Consider the following 13,128-nt stretch of genomic DNA (forward strand, 5'->3'; position numbering starts at 1 on the left):
GTTCTACACCTTCTAACTCTAAGATTCAGGCCTGTTATGCAATCCAGCATAGTCCAAAACTGCTTAGTTTCCACTGACAACAAGGAAAGCTGAGCCTTTATTAAGGACTTGAAGAAGACAATTATTTTCCATGCAATTTATGCTGTTAGTCCAGATTTTTAAAATCTGTACTTCAAGTCAGTTTTAGCATTCTCTAGTGCTAGAGATGAAATGAACACAGTCCCTTTTATTGAAGCTTAATCCACATTAAGGGTATAACTAAGATAATGTGCTAATTGAAGATGAAAAAAAGGAAAAGAGACACCTTTTAAGCACCTTCATAAGGTAGCATCTTTTAAAATAACCATTAGCAAAGTATTTATAAAACTCCCCCAGTCTGAGTCATAAAGTGTTTATGTAGCAGGCAGATTATGAAAGTAGCTTGATAAAGTACTACTTAGAAAGTAGTTCTAAAACATACAGAAGTGGCTGGATTTTAACTACTCTCTGTTGGGTTATGTGATCATTTGTACTAGGATGGCTCTGGCCAAAAGTAGCTCAGAAAGTTCTTCAAATTAGCACCTTGAAAATTTGTTGAGAACCCTAGAGCCTTGACCTCTGGAGACCATGTGGCACCACATCAAAACTGATTTAGAGAAAAGAAACTAAATTCAAAGTAAGACTAGGTACAGTCCACTCACTTTAATCTTCTGCAGGTTTTTCTTTTAGTTAGTTGCATAATGAGAAGTAAATATTGTACCATAAATTGCTAGTGCAACAGGCACTGGCATTCAAACACAAGGAAAACAAATCCCTTCCTTTTAATTCAAGTCCATCCGGCTTCCCATGATTTCCTGTTTCTCCAGCACAGTTCAGTTCCTAGGAAGACTTGCACAATACAAATATACTGTTGCCTGTGCTAACAGAGTAATTGACCTGCCATGAAAAAGTTGGCATAAATATTATCTCCTGGTAACTACTAACAGCTAAATTGCATGTGGTAATCCTTTTTGCTATTAATGTTATTTAAACAGACATAAATGTTTAAAAATCTAAACAGAACAAACAATGGCATGCCCTATTCCATGCAGGATGTGTAATAAATGACACATTTACTGTAAAACAACTATATCAGCACTACCACAGTTAAAGAACATATCTCACAGTCACAGCCATCTAAATTTGCTGGTCAGATATGGTTCTCCGGGAAATTAAGGGCTGAGGAGGGAAAGAGGATAATAAAACAATTCTTTCTAATGTTATTGGACTGGGGGGGAGGGGAGCAACCATCTTTCCACTGAACTCAGTTTCTGCTTTATGAATCAATTCATGTTTTCTGTTCTATATAGTTCAATACAAAGAGGGGTGAGGAAGATGAATTAGTCAATATTCAAAATCTGGTCGAGTTTTACTAATTTTACTGTAAGTCTAAACGAAAGAACTATACTCATATGATCAGCTTGGAGCTCACTCTAGCAAACACTAGTCCTGCTTTGGAAATACTCCAGTCTATGACCTTTGTCTCAGCCACTTTAGGAAATGGAGCTGATAACCCAGGAGTAAGTCCAGGAAAATAAATTAAGTATCTGGAAACTGCATAAGAGTATGCTTAGGAGATGGAATAAGAATTTATCAGTGAACAAATAAAATCCAGAAATATTTCTGGAGCAATGCCTAAATCCCAGGATTTCTCAGGCACAGGGAGCAACTGAAGCAGCAGCTTGCAGACCTCCCCTACTCTCTTCTGCTCAGCCAGAGATACTCTAGGGATGCCCCACTGTTGCACAACCTTCACAGGCCACAGTGCCTTCCCCTCTGCCACAGAAACCTGTGGAGTGCAGGACCTTCATTCTGAGGGAGGCAGCAAGGACTGAAACCAAATCCACTCCTGGGACTGGATCTGTTTGGCTGCTGAGGGAAGGAAAATCTTGGCAAATACAACTACTACATCAGGACTGTCATGCTGAATTGTGAAATATTGTGAAAGACCAAGCCCTTCCATACACCTAAGACAACCATTTCCCAAGACTAAAAGGATGAAAAGGAGAACTTCTCAAGAACTAAATATTTCCATGAATTTCTGCTTAAGTAGGGGATGTTTTGCTATGGATCGTAGAGGCAGCAAAAGCAGAACTGGATCACACACGTACACAACAGCTGTTCTCCCCCCTAGGACTAGTCAAGAGTCTTGATTTCAGTATAAAGATCTACTCACTGTGTAGCCCATCACATAACATCACCTGGCCTGCAGCACTCAGTTCCACCTGTGAAATGCCTGTGTAGCTCTCACAGTAACAGAAACAGGGTGTCAGTACTGACAGAAAATTCAGGAGTACAAGAAAGTCAGAAGTGTTTCCTCGCCAATTCTTGCACAGACAGAAAGTGCATGACCTAATTCAGGAGAATCAGTTTGCAGATCAGAACATTAGTCTTCCATTTGCCATTTCACCAATGATAAATTTGAATGTGGTGTCTCTTGTATTTCAGGAACTTGCCATTGCTCAGATGCTTAGAGGCTCTGTTCCGATTTTAGCATTTGATATGAGTAACACTGAGATTTCTTGTCAGGATTTTGCTCTTTCCTTTGTTTTATTTTGACAATCCCAAAGGATATAGCGAAAAGCCATTGTAATATCTGGGTCAAGATTTTTCACATCTGATTATTGAATCTCTTGGATAAATTATTTGCCTGGAATTGAAGAGAAATTGAGGTATTAAGTTCCATTAATATCGTATAATTCTAATAGCTGCATTTTTGATCAATACCTAGCTACAATTCTTGTGGAAAGGGGCTCAGCTGCTCTACATGAACAAACAGGGCTTTGCAGAAAACTTTCTATGGAGGCAACACAGGGAAATCATGTCACAACCTCATTCTATCTTCTCCACCATTTGCCTTCTCTTCAAACCCATGACACTTAAGGAGTATTTGCACTCACAGACAATCTGGGGGATGGGAGCCCTCTTAAAAAAACCTCTGCTCGCTTCAGAAGCCCTGTAAAACTCAGACATGGCAACCAGGCTACAAGTAAGCAAGGAAGAGATTGGAAAAAGTGACTAGTGTGGCTGTCCTGACTCCTTCACCCTCAAAAAGCTGGAAAACACAGCAGTAGGGGAAGGGGATCATACCTTCATCCATAAGTATAAGTGGAGGATTTCCTTCCTTTTCCCAAGGTAAAATCTATAAAGAAACTATTGTGGCATTTCCCTGTGTGTCTCATCCTGTGTGATTTCCAAAACTGCTGTTACACAAGTTGTGGAATCTGCCACGTCCCTTCCAAGTGGGACAGAGCAAGCACAGACTTGCTGCAGCTGGATGACAGCAAAGGGCAGAGGCATGCAGACTTTATCACCCTGTGTCTGTACTGGCACGAGTAAGAAGTTCTGTAGTACAGGAGGAGCTGGTTCTGACCCAACCTACTCAGGCTCTGAGCATGCATTAGTCATTTTGATGATGGTCTAAATGCAGCCACCCAGTTACTGCTTGGCAAGCTTGAATCTCTGTGCCATGTGCACGCTGATAGAATGAGTCCCAGGCACCCGTGTCAGCTGAAAGATACACTGCCAGTAGCTGGGGGAAAGCGAAACAGAGGAGGTGGGTGTGGTGTGAGCACACAAAGACACGTGTTGGGCCAGTGAATATACTCAGGTAAGTGACAACCAAGGCAGAGACTGCTGAACTCTTTGAAAGTAATGATGGAAACAGTTACCATTGGGAAAGTGTTGCCTGTTCACTCATTATGATGTTGCTATATGAAATTTCCACGATTTCCCTTAAAATGGTGATTTGTTACACTTTGGAGTCCTTACTTGGTAGGGCAAATGCATTTATTCATGCCAAGTGAAAAAGGATCTCATTTCATCCAAGCAGCTGTATGGTAATTCCTTTAACCATTCACACATGGCAGATCCTACTCCTCTTTCTAGCTGTAGCAAATAATTCTTTCCACTTCCCACATAAACTCTGCAGCACACTCAGTCTGTTCAACTGAGTGGTTGATCCTCCAAGCTGAAACTGGTAAGCAGGTTTAAAAAAGTCTGGATCAGTCTGAAAAACCAGACTCATTCATACTGTTTATATTGTCCCCACCCTTTGCCTTACTTTTACCTTTAAAAGTGTTAAAGGTAACCTGAAGGACTTCGACCAAGTAGCTGGGACCCTCAGCAGCCATTATAAACTTTCTTTGAGTTGCTCTAAAGGAAAAAACTGCTCAAGTCTGGTAAGTAAAATCAGGTGCAATCGATATTTTGCATTTCTGAAAGTGAAATTTTTCTCCATGATTTTTTTTTTTTTTTTTTTTTTTTTTTTTTTTTTGTGTGAACCAGAAACTAGAAGGCTGCTGGCTGCTGGTATTTTGCATGATAGAAACAATGTAGACAGAGTGTTTTTAAACAGCTCGAGGGTGGTGGCACAGACTGCTCCCCCTCAACCTGGCCTTTCTCCATCCCCACTCCAGGGCCATGGAATCCTATGGTGGATCCTTTATGGTGGCTCCTGGACTCTTACAGAGCCAAGACAACTTGTTATTTTAGGGGGGAAAAAAATCCAGTCCTATCACAGTAAGGAGAAAAAATGGCTAAAAACAATGGTCCAAGAAATGTGGGAACTGGTGCAAAGCAGAGCAGGAGCATGTGGCTGGGATGTGCTAGCTCCTGTTTGCTTACAAAACTGGCAAACCCATCATGCAGAATGTCAATAAAAGACAAACTTCTCACTCCAGACCAGAGTCACTGGACAGCTATTGCAGGAACCTGCTCTTTGGCATAATCAGACTGGAAATAAAATGCTGAACTGAAAGCACATACCCATAGTTGAGGGAAATAATTCAGAATCTATTAAAAATATGACATGTAGGATTCAAAAAACATGTAAAGTAATTGACTTTGCTAATTCTATCACAGAAAGAGCCTTTCTGATATCAAAATCCTGAAGAAAAAAGTTGAATACAAATTACTTATCTCTTAATTCTGCAGGAGGGATAAGTTAAAACTTTAAATAATAAATTTAGATTTCATAGCAAAAAACCCAAACAACCCAAACCCCAACCAACAATCCCAAACTAAAATAGCTGAAATTAGGGCTGAATACTTATGGAGTAAAATGAAAGACTCCCAAAGAGAAAAAAACCATGTCACTGATTAATCAAAGAATATTTCAAATTAGGCAAAATTCTCATTTAATTTGCCGCAGAAACTTGACAGGGACAACAGAACCAATTTCCAAAGAAATATATAAAAAAAAATCTTCCTAAAATATAAGAAATTTCTTTTGTGCAAAAAGGGATTGAGGGGCAGGAGGAAAAACAGCCAGTTTTATTTGGGTAATTACCCAAATATTTGATTTAATTTGTAATTTCATGGGTAGGGCCATCAGATGTTAACTTTGCACAAACTATACTCTTCTCAGGGGAGAGCTGCAGCTGAGTAAGAGTCCAAGTGTCTGACCCAAAAGCTCTTTGCAACGGAGAGAACATTTCCAATGATCTGAGGAGATCTAGACCTAGGAACAGGAAGATATAGCAGAGTCTTTTCTGAGAGCACAGAGAGCCAAAGCCTCTTGGCCAACAGCAGGCACACACGAGGACTTCCACAAGGATTCCTTCGGATGACTGGTACATACACATTGTCACTGCCTTAAAGAAGGCATGCAAGACAATACTGAGTTCTCGGAAATATGGGAAGAGGAAGGAAAAAAGGAGGGGAAAAAACAACAGCAATTTTTAGCTTAGTGGAATCCAAAATGATTTTCACAGAAAATGCGGTTGGTTACTATACTTTGGAAAATTATTTTTGCAATCTGCCTGTTGGTAATTCCTTGAAATGAAAGAGAAGGCTTATTTTCTTGCACAGGAACTGTTAGGTCCCTTCATCTTGCTGCAGAATACTTTTTTAAAACTTTAGCTTTCTCAGTGTTTGAATCACACACCAGGTAAGAGAGCTGCTCTGTGAGAGGAACCCCTCAGGGCAGTAGTTAGCTTCTCCCTGGAGGATGTTCTTCCCACTCAGGGAAGCAGCAGGGACTGTGGGCTAAGGCCGGGTGCTGAGCCTGCTGTACTTTGGTTACTCCTGGCTGTAGAACACAGCATGGATTTAATGAAGGCTAGAGAGAACAAAAGGGGCCATTAACCAACTGCTCTGCTGCAACACGGTCTCACCTCAACTCAATGCAACAGAATCAACACTTTGCAGGGCTGGGGCAGGACAAATTAACTTTTTCACTGTTCGCCAGCTAGCAAAGTACTTCTGTGCTTCAGAGATCCCTGCCAGGATCATGTGTCTCTCTGCCTGTAGCAGAACTTGGTACACCTGTGCTTCCTGGAGGTGCTTCAGATACAGCATGCACAGCAGCAGAGAACTCAGCTGTCCTGGGAAACACTGAGGGACTATACAACAGGGATTTATTTGTTCCCACACGTTCACAAAAAACATCAGCTCAATCTGCACTAGAAGCAAATCTGAAACGAAAGAGGATATTATGGTGTACATCAACAAAATGTTCCCAGGCATAGTTCTGGAGAAATGACTACTCAGCTAGTAAAAATATTTTAACTAGACTTGCACAGCTCTTGTCATATATGCTCAAATATGTTTGTAGAATAACATTGTGTGGCACATGCACGTTGATGTCAGTTCCAGTGACACGCTCTCTGCACACTTGAATTGTCCTGACAGTACTGTAGCAGCAAAGGCTGCTAAAACAGTTGTTTTTAAAAGAGGTACAGGAGGTCAGCACAACACGAGAAGTGACTGTAACTTTCAGTAAAGTGCCCGTTTAGTGAACCGAGTCTGGGATACATTGTGCTTTTGTAGTTCAAAGGGAGAGTCTCTCTACACGTTTGGCTTTTAACACCATCCCTCCATGTGATTCAAGAAAGCCACAAGAAAGAGGTTTCTACATTATTATCTCTTCCTGGAAAACAAACCTGTCTGTTTCCCCGAAGTTTGCTGGTACAGAATTATGCAGCTTTAAAGGCAGCCAGACATTTTGGCTGCCCATCCACTTGCTTTCCTTGCAGCTGTCATTATCTCTGTTTTACTTTACCTGAACTTAACAACCCCTCACTCCCTTTCCTCCTCGGTTTCAGTAACTCTTCAAAATGAAAATCAATAGTGCTCCTTTTACTCCAAAGTACAGCCTTTCAGATAATCACGTCATATCGTGCAGCAGCTGCTTGGAGCCTGTGCAGCAGAAATAGCCCTTGGATGAAGGGTTTCCAGTAAAGAAGCTGCCTTTTTCTAGCATTTCACTCTTAGCTTGTTACATTGGTTTAGATCAACATTGGGTTTTTATTGAAGGATTCAAGTGACTTGTTAGTGGAATGGCTAAGAAAACTCAGAAAGCTTTCAAAAAGTATTTCATCTAAGAAACACTAAATAAACACAGATATGAGTCAGTGGATTTCATTCCTGTCAAATTGAATTAAAACAAAATTAACTCAAACCTCTCATTAACAGAACTGCATGTGTAATTTAAGGGTTTTTTTTTTGCTTTTAACAGGATTGTAAATGGATTATAGTAATCCTACTCCTTTTTAAGAAATTTGTCCTTATGACAGATACATGAAAGGCCTCAGGAAACCCCCTTCCCTCTTCCCCTAGAAGTGTCAAGTTTGTGGGGAAGAGATGGCATTGCAAAAGTCTGGACATAATTTAACAAATTTTCCCAGCACACAGGGCCAGAACCTTGCACACTGAGGATCCAGGGCTGTCTCTCTGGTGCTGCTGAAGCTGTGCAGATGGGTGGCCTGGTCCCTCCCTGGAAGGGAACAGCACAAACTGAAAGACCTGAGCACTGAAAGTAATGTGCTACAGCTAACAGTTCTCATAATCCAAGTTATCTGAAATACCAGATCACTTCAGAGACAAGCCAGGTTTCTGTCAGCACTGTGGAGAAGCTGACTTCTATAAACTTCTAAAGGCATTCACAGTATAAGTGTCACATGGAAAAGCTGAAAGTGGCATTTCTGAGAAACACAGTGACAGGGTTGTGGGCAAAGCAAGGCAAATTTTTGCATTTATTTTATCTTGGGTTTTTTTTTAAAAGAAAGTTTAGCTCTTCTGTCTTTGGAACATTTTATATATATATATACTACAAATAGAGATGACTTTGTGGTGAATTGTGGTACCATACTATAAATGCAACTAGTTGCCCCTCTGCTTTGTCCTTGTAAGATATACATGGGCATAACTGTCCCTCTGGCCTGTCCATGGGACAGAAGTCACCCTGGTGAATATTTCTCTTTTCCTCTACCATCAGCTAGTGTGGACTGTTGTCTTACGTTTAAATTGCCTCCTCTGTTGTAATCAGAGTGAACTCTCAAGAGCAGAAATAGCAGCTAAAGACAGATGTTTTAGTCTTAAAAAAGATCCAAAACTTTTCTTTAAGGGACTAATTTCTCTCAGTAAGAATACCTAATGCAACACTGCCACAACATAATTTATGATTAAGCTATTTTTAGTTAAAGATTTCTAAGAAGAAATTGTTAAAACTTTCCTTTTCCCTCAGAGTCTTCTGCTGTTGTGCAGAGGAAACTTGGGTTTATAAGCAGGGAGCTAGAAAAACAAAGAGCAAAACCAATCAAAATTTACAAGTGTGCCATTTGGCTAAGAGGCTGCCTTGTGACAGTCACCACAAAATCTTCACCATCATTCCCAGACTAAAAAATGCTCTCATTGAAGAACCTGTACTGTAAAGAGTCCTGAACACTACTTTATTTACAAGGAGGGTCCCAAACCCCAGTGAAACTTGTCCATATTGGGGCATTTCAGGATGTCATATAATTTCAACAAAACCAAGGCCTGGTGAGAACTTGATTGCAGATTTAGGCATGGGTGTCTCTCTCTAGGGTTGGTAAATAAGGGAAAAATACATCTCAGTCTTGGTCAGAGAATGGGCATCCTTTTCCTTTTACAGACAGTTGCATCCTAAAGGAACACTGCAGCTGAGGGTGTGTGAAAGCTTTGCTGCAGCTGCATAGTGACCTCTTTATAACCTTTTTTCTGCCTGCATGAAGTACCAGTCAGCAGCTGTGTTAAGATTTCTTCCTTTACATAACCCCAGACAGGTTTTCCCCCATTCTAGAGAACTGCAGCTGGTTTTATCCCAACTCCCTCCTCGTCACAGCTCCTTCCTGTGCAAGCAGACACCCTCATCATGATGGCACCATCAAACAGCAGCAGCTATGACTACATGGACTGCATTTGCTTCCTTCCTTCCTTCCCTCCCTGTGGCAGGCACAAGAACCCTGGATCTTTCTCACTCCCCTATTATGGTGCTGCTTGGCTGCCCAGGTAATACCTGGTATTTTATTTGGTTTGCAGTGTCTTCTGTGGGAAGAAATGACAGAACAGAAGCAAGAAGCAAGTGTTCTGCAGGCTAAAGCTGACCCACAAGTGCCTTGGCTATTGCAGTAATGTTTCCCTAAATCCAGAGAAATGAGGCTGAATTCCAGATGGGGTGTCCAGGGAGAGTACAGACACTTTATCTTTGTCAAGCAGATGGAAGAAGGCTCAGGGTTGAAAACAAGAGAAAGAAAGAAGAAACTTCTCTTTAGCCTACACACAGGCTGGTTGTATGATCTGATACCAGAAATACACATAAAGCTAGAGACAAATGCAGCAGTAAGTCACTTAGTTGGGTGACTATTCATTCAAACCAGAATTACTCTACAGTGCCCACAATCCATTAGAGACAGAGTGCCTTAATTGAAAATAATCTGGTGAGAGAATTATTTAGCCCAGATGTGTGTGGATGATGAGCAGGAGTTCCAGGCCCCAAAATAGCTGTATTAAAGCTCAGCAAACTAAGCAAGCATCTCTGATGATTTCTGCCAAATGCAGGACTCCAAAGCCACCTCATCTGGCAGCCATCTAGAACTGATGGGAGCAATTATTCATATTTACACTGTTCTTCCTCAAAATACAGGGGAATTTTGAAGCATATCCAGACATGTAAAACTTTTCTTTAAGCAATAATCCCATTGCAATGTATTTATATACTGAGAATTCCCCCTTACTTCTGGAGGTAACTGTAACATAGAAAGTAGCAAATTGCATCCCAGTATTCTGCAGCCCAGTCTGACTGGGGCAGAGCTGAAATGCTTCTTGTTGGAAGTTTTTGAGATATAGATTCTAAGATAAAGTCTTCAACCAGGGCTTAAGTCCAGCTATTTTCAGCCCACATCCAAAATTCATACCTCACCAAATCCAGTGTTTCAAACATAAGCATTTTGAGTAAGTGCCACCTTCACCAATGATAAAAAAGTACTTTATTTTTGACTCACATTTTACTTTCTTCCTATATTCAAATTCCTTGTTCTAATCACTATTTCCAGTTAACCCTTATCCATTTCTGGAGATCTATACTTTCAATAGTTGGAGAGAAGAAACATTGGACTTAAGCACCAGAATTAGTCAGTAATGAAACAAGGGTTTGCTTTATGATCAAAAAAAGCTAGACTGGAAAAAATGTATCCTCTGTGGAACTGACTCAGTGTGATGGAAAGTGGCAGATGATACTATTGATAGTATTGTTCTTCTCAGGTCATCCCCTGACAAGTTCCTTCAGTGCTGCAGTACAAATTACAGGAATTGGCCACAGCCAGACACACAATCCACATCTTAGCAGCAATAACAAGGTTCAAAGGTGGATTATACATATGGTGATTATGGGAAGAAGGAAATTGATTCATTATTAGAGAATGGAGCATTTTATGCAAGCTCTGTTACCAGGAATATTCAGAAATGTATTGCTGCAATGCCCCTCTCAGAACTCATGTCACTCACCTATTCTGGAACAGGAAGTGAATGCCCTCAGATTTTACTCATGCACACACATTCTGTCCCCCATGCAAGTCCTTCAGCCAGGTGGCTACTCCCAGCACCCAGCAGCCATTCAGCCACACCACTTTGGTGAGATGCCTGGTGGTGGTGCCAGCTCTGCTCATTCAGATGTGCATCCCCCAGCTGGGCTTGAAACTCCCCGCGACTACAGAGCCCTTCCCCTCCTGAACAAATACTCCTGCTGTAGTAAACATGAACCATCAATCAGGATGAATGGTATGGAGGGGATATTAAAGTGCAATAGAAGAGTAGGCAAAGAATTTAACATCACCAAAGGAAAATATAGTTTAATATCACTGAGCTTAACTAGCTCAGGAAAATATCCCAGAATAGCCCTTATGTGATAGTTAAAATTATTGGGAAAAGCAGCAGGAAGCTGCAGGAAGAGAAGGAGAAATCCTGCTGCTATGCCATGAGAAGTTGAACACAATTTCTATTTTCACTCTAGGCTGCACTGTGCCACTCACTCCTACTGACAAAAACTACACACCTTCAGTTAGTATCAAGATCACATTGAGTAGAAAACCTGCACAAAGTCTAGCTTTGGTAAATCACAAAATGAAAACACTCACATGGTAAATACTACAATTCACAGTTTCCCGAGTCTGTTTAATATAAATGGATATTTAAACTTCTATCTGACAAATATCAATTTCTTATATTGTTCATACTTACTGTGGAAAAAACTATATTTATAACAGCTTTTTATAGAGCATAGTCAATGCAACTAATGTACAGTACTTTTAGTGAACTTATATCTAAAAGGACACCACTTTAATATTTTAAGAGCAGGAGAAATACATATAGGTTGAGAGAAATGAAAAAGAAACATTTGAAGAGAAAAAAGGGGAGATGTGAAATTGGAGTGTCTGCAGTGAACCCCAGAGCAAAAGGCTAGAGTTAGCTGAAAGAGAATATGAACCCTGTATGGTCAAAACAGGGGCAAGAAGGAAATAAAGAAGGTGCAGGAAAAATTAAAGTCTTACAGCAGTCTTACAGCAACGAAGGCATTGTAAAGCTCTTATCTCTGGTTTACTTTGGCCTTTAATAGATATGGCTTGATCTGAGATGGGATAAAATACTATATTGATTTAAGAACACTTAGTAAAATGTCCCATCTATGAACCATGCAAGGATTCCCTTTCTACATATATTTTAGTATAAACATTTTATTATTTTGTTATTCTAAAAATATGCTTTATTTGTTTTAGAATAAAAGAAAAATGTACAACACAGAGTCCTGGAAGAGGATTAACACAACAATTCTGTCACTGGGGCCTAATCTTACAAGGGCACAGGCACTTGAACTGCCTTAAACTTCAGCTGGGTATTAGGTAAGTGACATATAAAAGATTTTGGTGGAGAAAATATATCAGACTGTAGTTAAATGGATTTCTGGAATGCTATATTGGGTTTCTGTGAACTCTATCAGAAGAAATGTGTATACCTGTTAGCAGGATTTTAAAGCACAATTTCTCCCAGCAGGTGAGGTTAACTCAGTGGCATCTGCTGAACATGTTGTCCAATTAGCAAGACTGCCAAGAATCATAAAACTGCCAAAACATTTTCTTCTCCTTTTAGACATTTCTCTTTTCAAAAACCAACCTTCAAAATTGTGTGTGGAGAGATGATTCTGAGCTCCAGCTCTAAGCATAAAAAATGTTTTGACACAAGTTTGATCACATGCTAGAGATGACACGTGGCTCCAAATCCAGTTCCTAAATTGCTGCTGGGGAGAGCAGGACACAGCAGAGCTTGTGAGCAAGAACAAACTGTGAATGGCTCCCCCAGCAGCTGTGGGCTGGCTCAGCTCCTGGCCTTGCTGCAGTCCCCACTGCTTCAAGGAGTCAACTGCTCGGGCTGCAGGGACTGCAACACTGCCTGCAGCCCTTCAGCTGCCACCAGGACCTGTGGCAATAAACACAGGCAGCAGCTGCTTGGTGCAGGGACACGCAGCTTGTGTGCTGAGGGGAATCCTGTGTGTGACAGCGATGCCAGATCTTCAGAGGAAAGGTGCTAAGGACCGATGTTTTAGGCTAAAACTAAGGACACCAGCAAACAACCCACTGTTTAAAGCTTTTACTCTTTTGTTGATATTAGGTATGGAAAGCAGGCTTTAGACCTCCCACAGTGAAGATCAAAGTTGTTATGAAAGGGTTCACACATCCCAGGATCTTAAGTCTTACCCTCAAGCCAAACCACTCCTTTAATAACAAGATTGTCAGCTGGCAAAGGGCAGGTCAGAGATTTGGTTGTGTGTGAAAAGAGAAAGATTTTAGCACAAACTTGTCATTCATGTGGGACACT

The 13,128-nt window shown here is 40.7% G+C and overlaps 1 protein-coding gene across 2 annotated transcripts in view; it reads right to left on the minus strand.

Moving 5' to 3' along the window:
• Positions 1-13,128, minus strand: part of RMI2 (RecQ mediated genome instability 2) — a 72,633-nt gene that overhangs the window by 37,532 nt on the left and 21,973 nt on the right. The gene's annotated exons all lie outside the window — the stretch shown is intronic.

This window comes from Lonchura striata, chromosome 14 (assembly GCF_050655825.1).
Source record: "Lonchura striata isolate lonStrDom1 chromosome 14, ASM5065582v1, whole genome shotgun sequence".
Taxonomy (NCBI): Eukaryota; Metazoa; Chordata; class Aves; order Passeriformes; family Estrildidae; genus Lonchura; species Lonchura striata.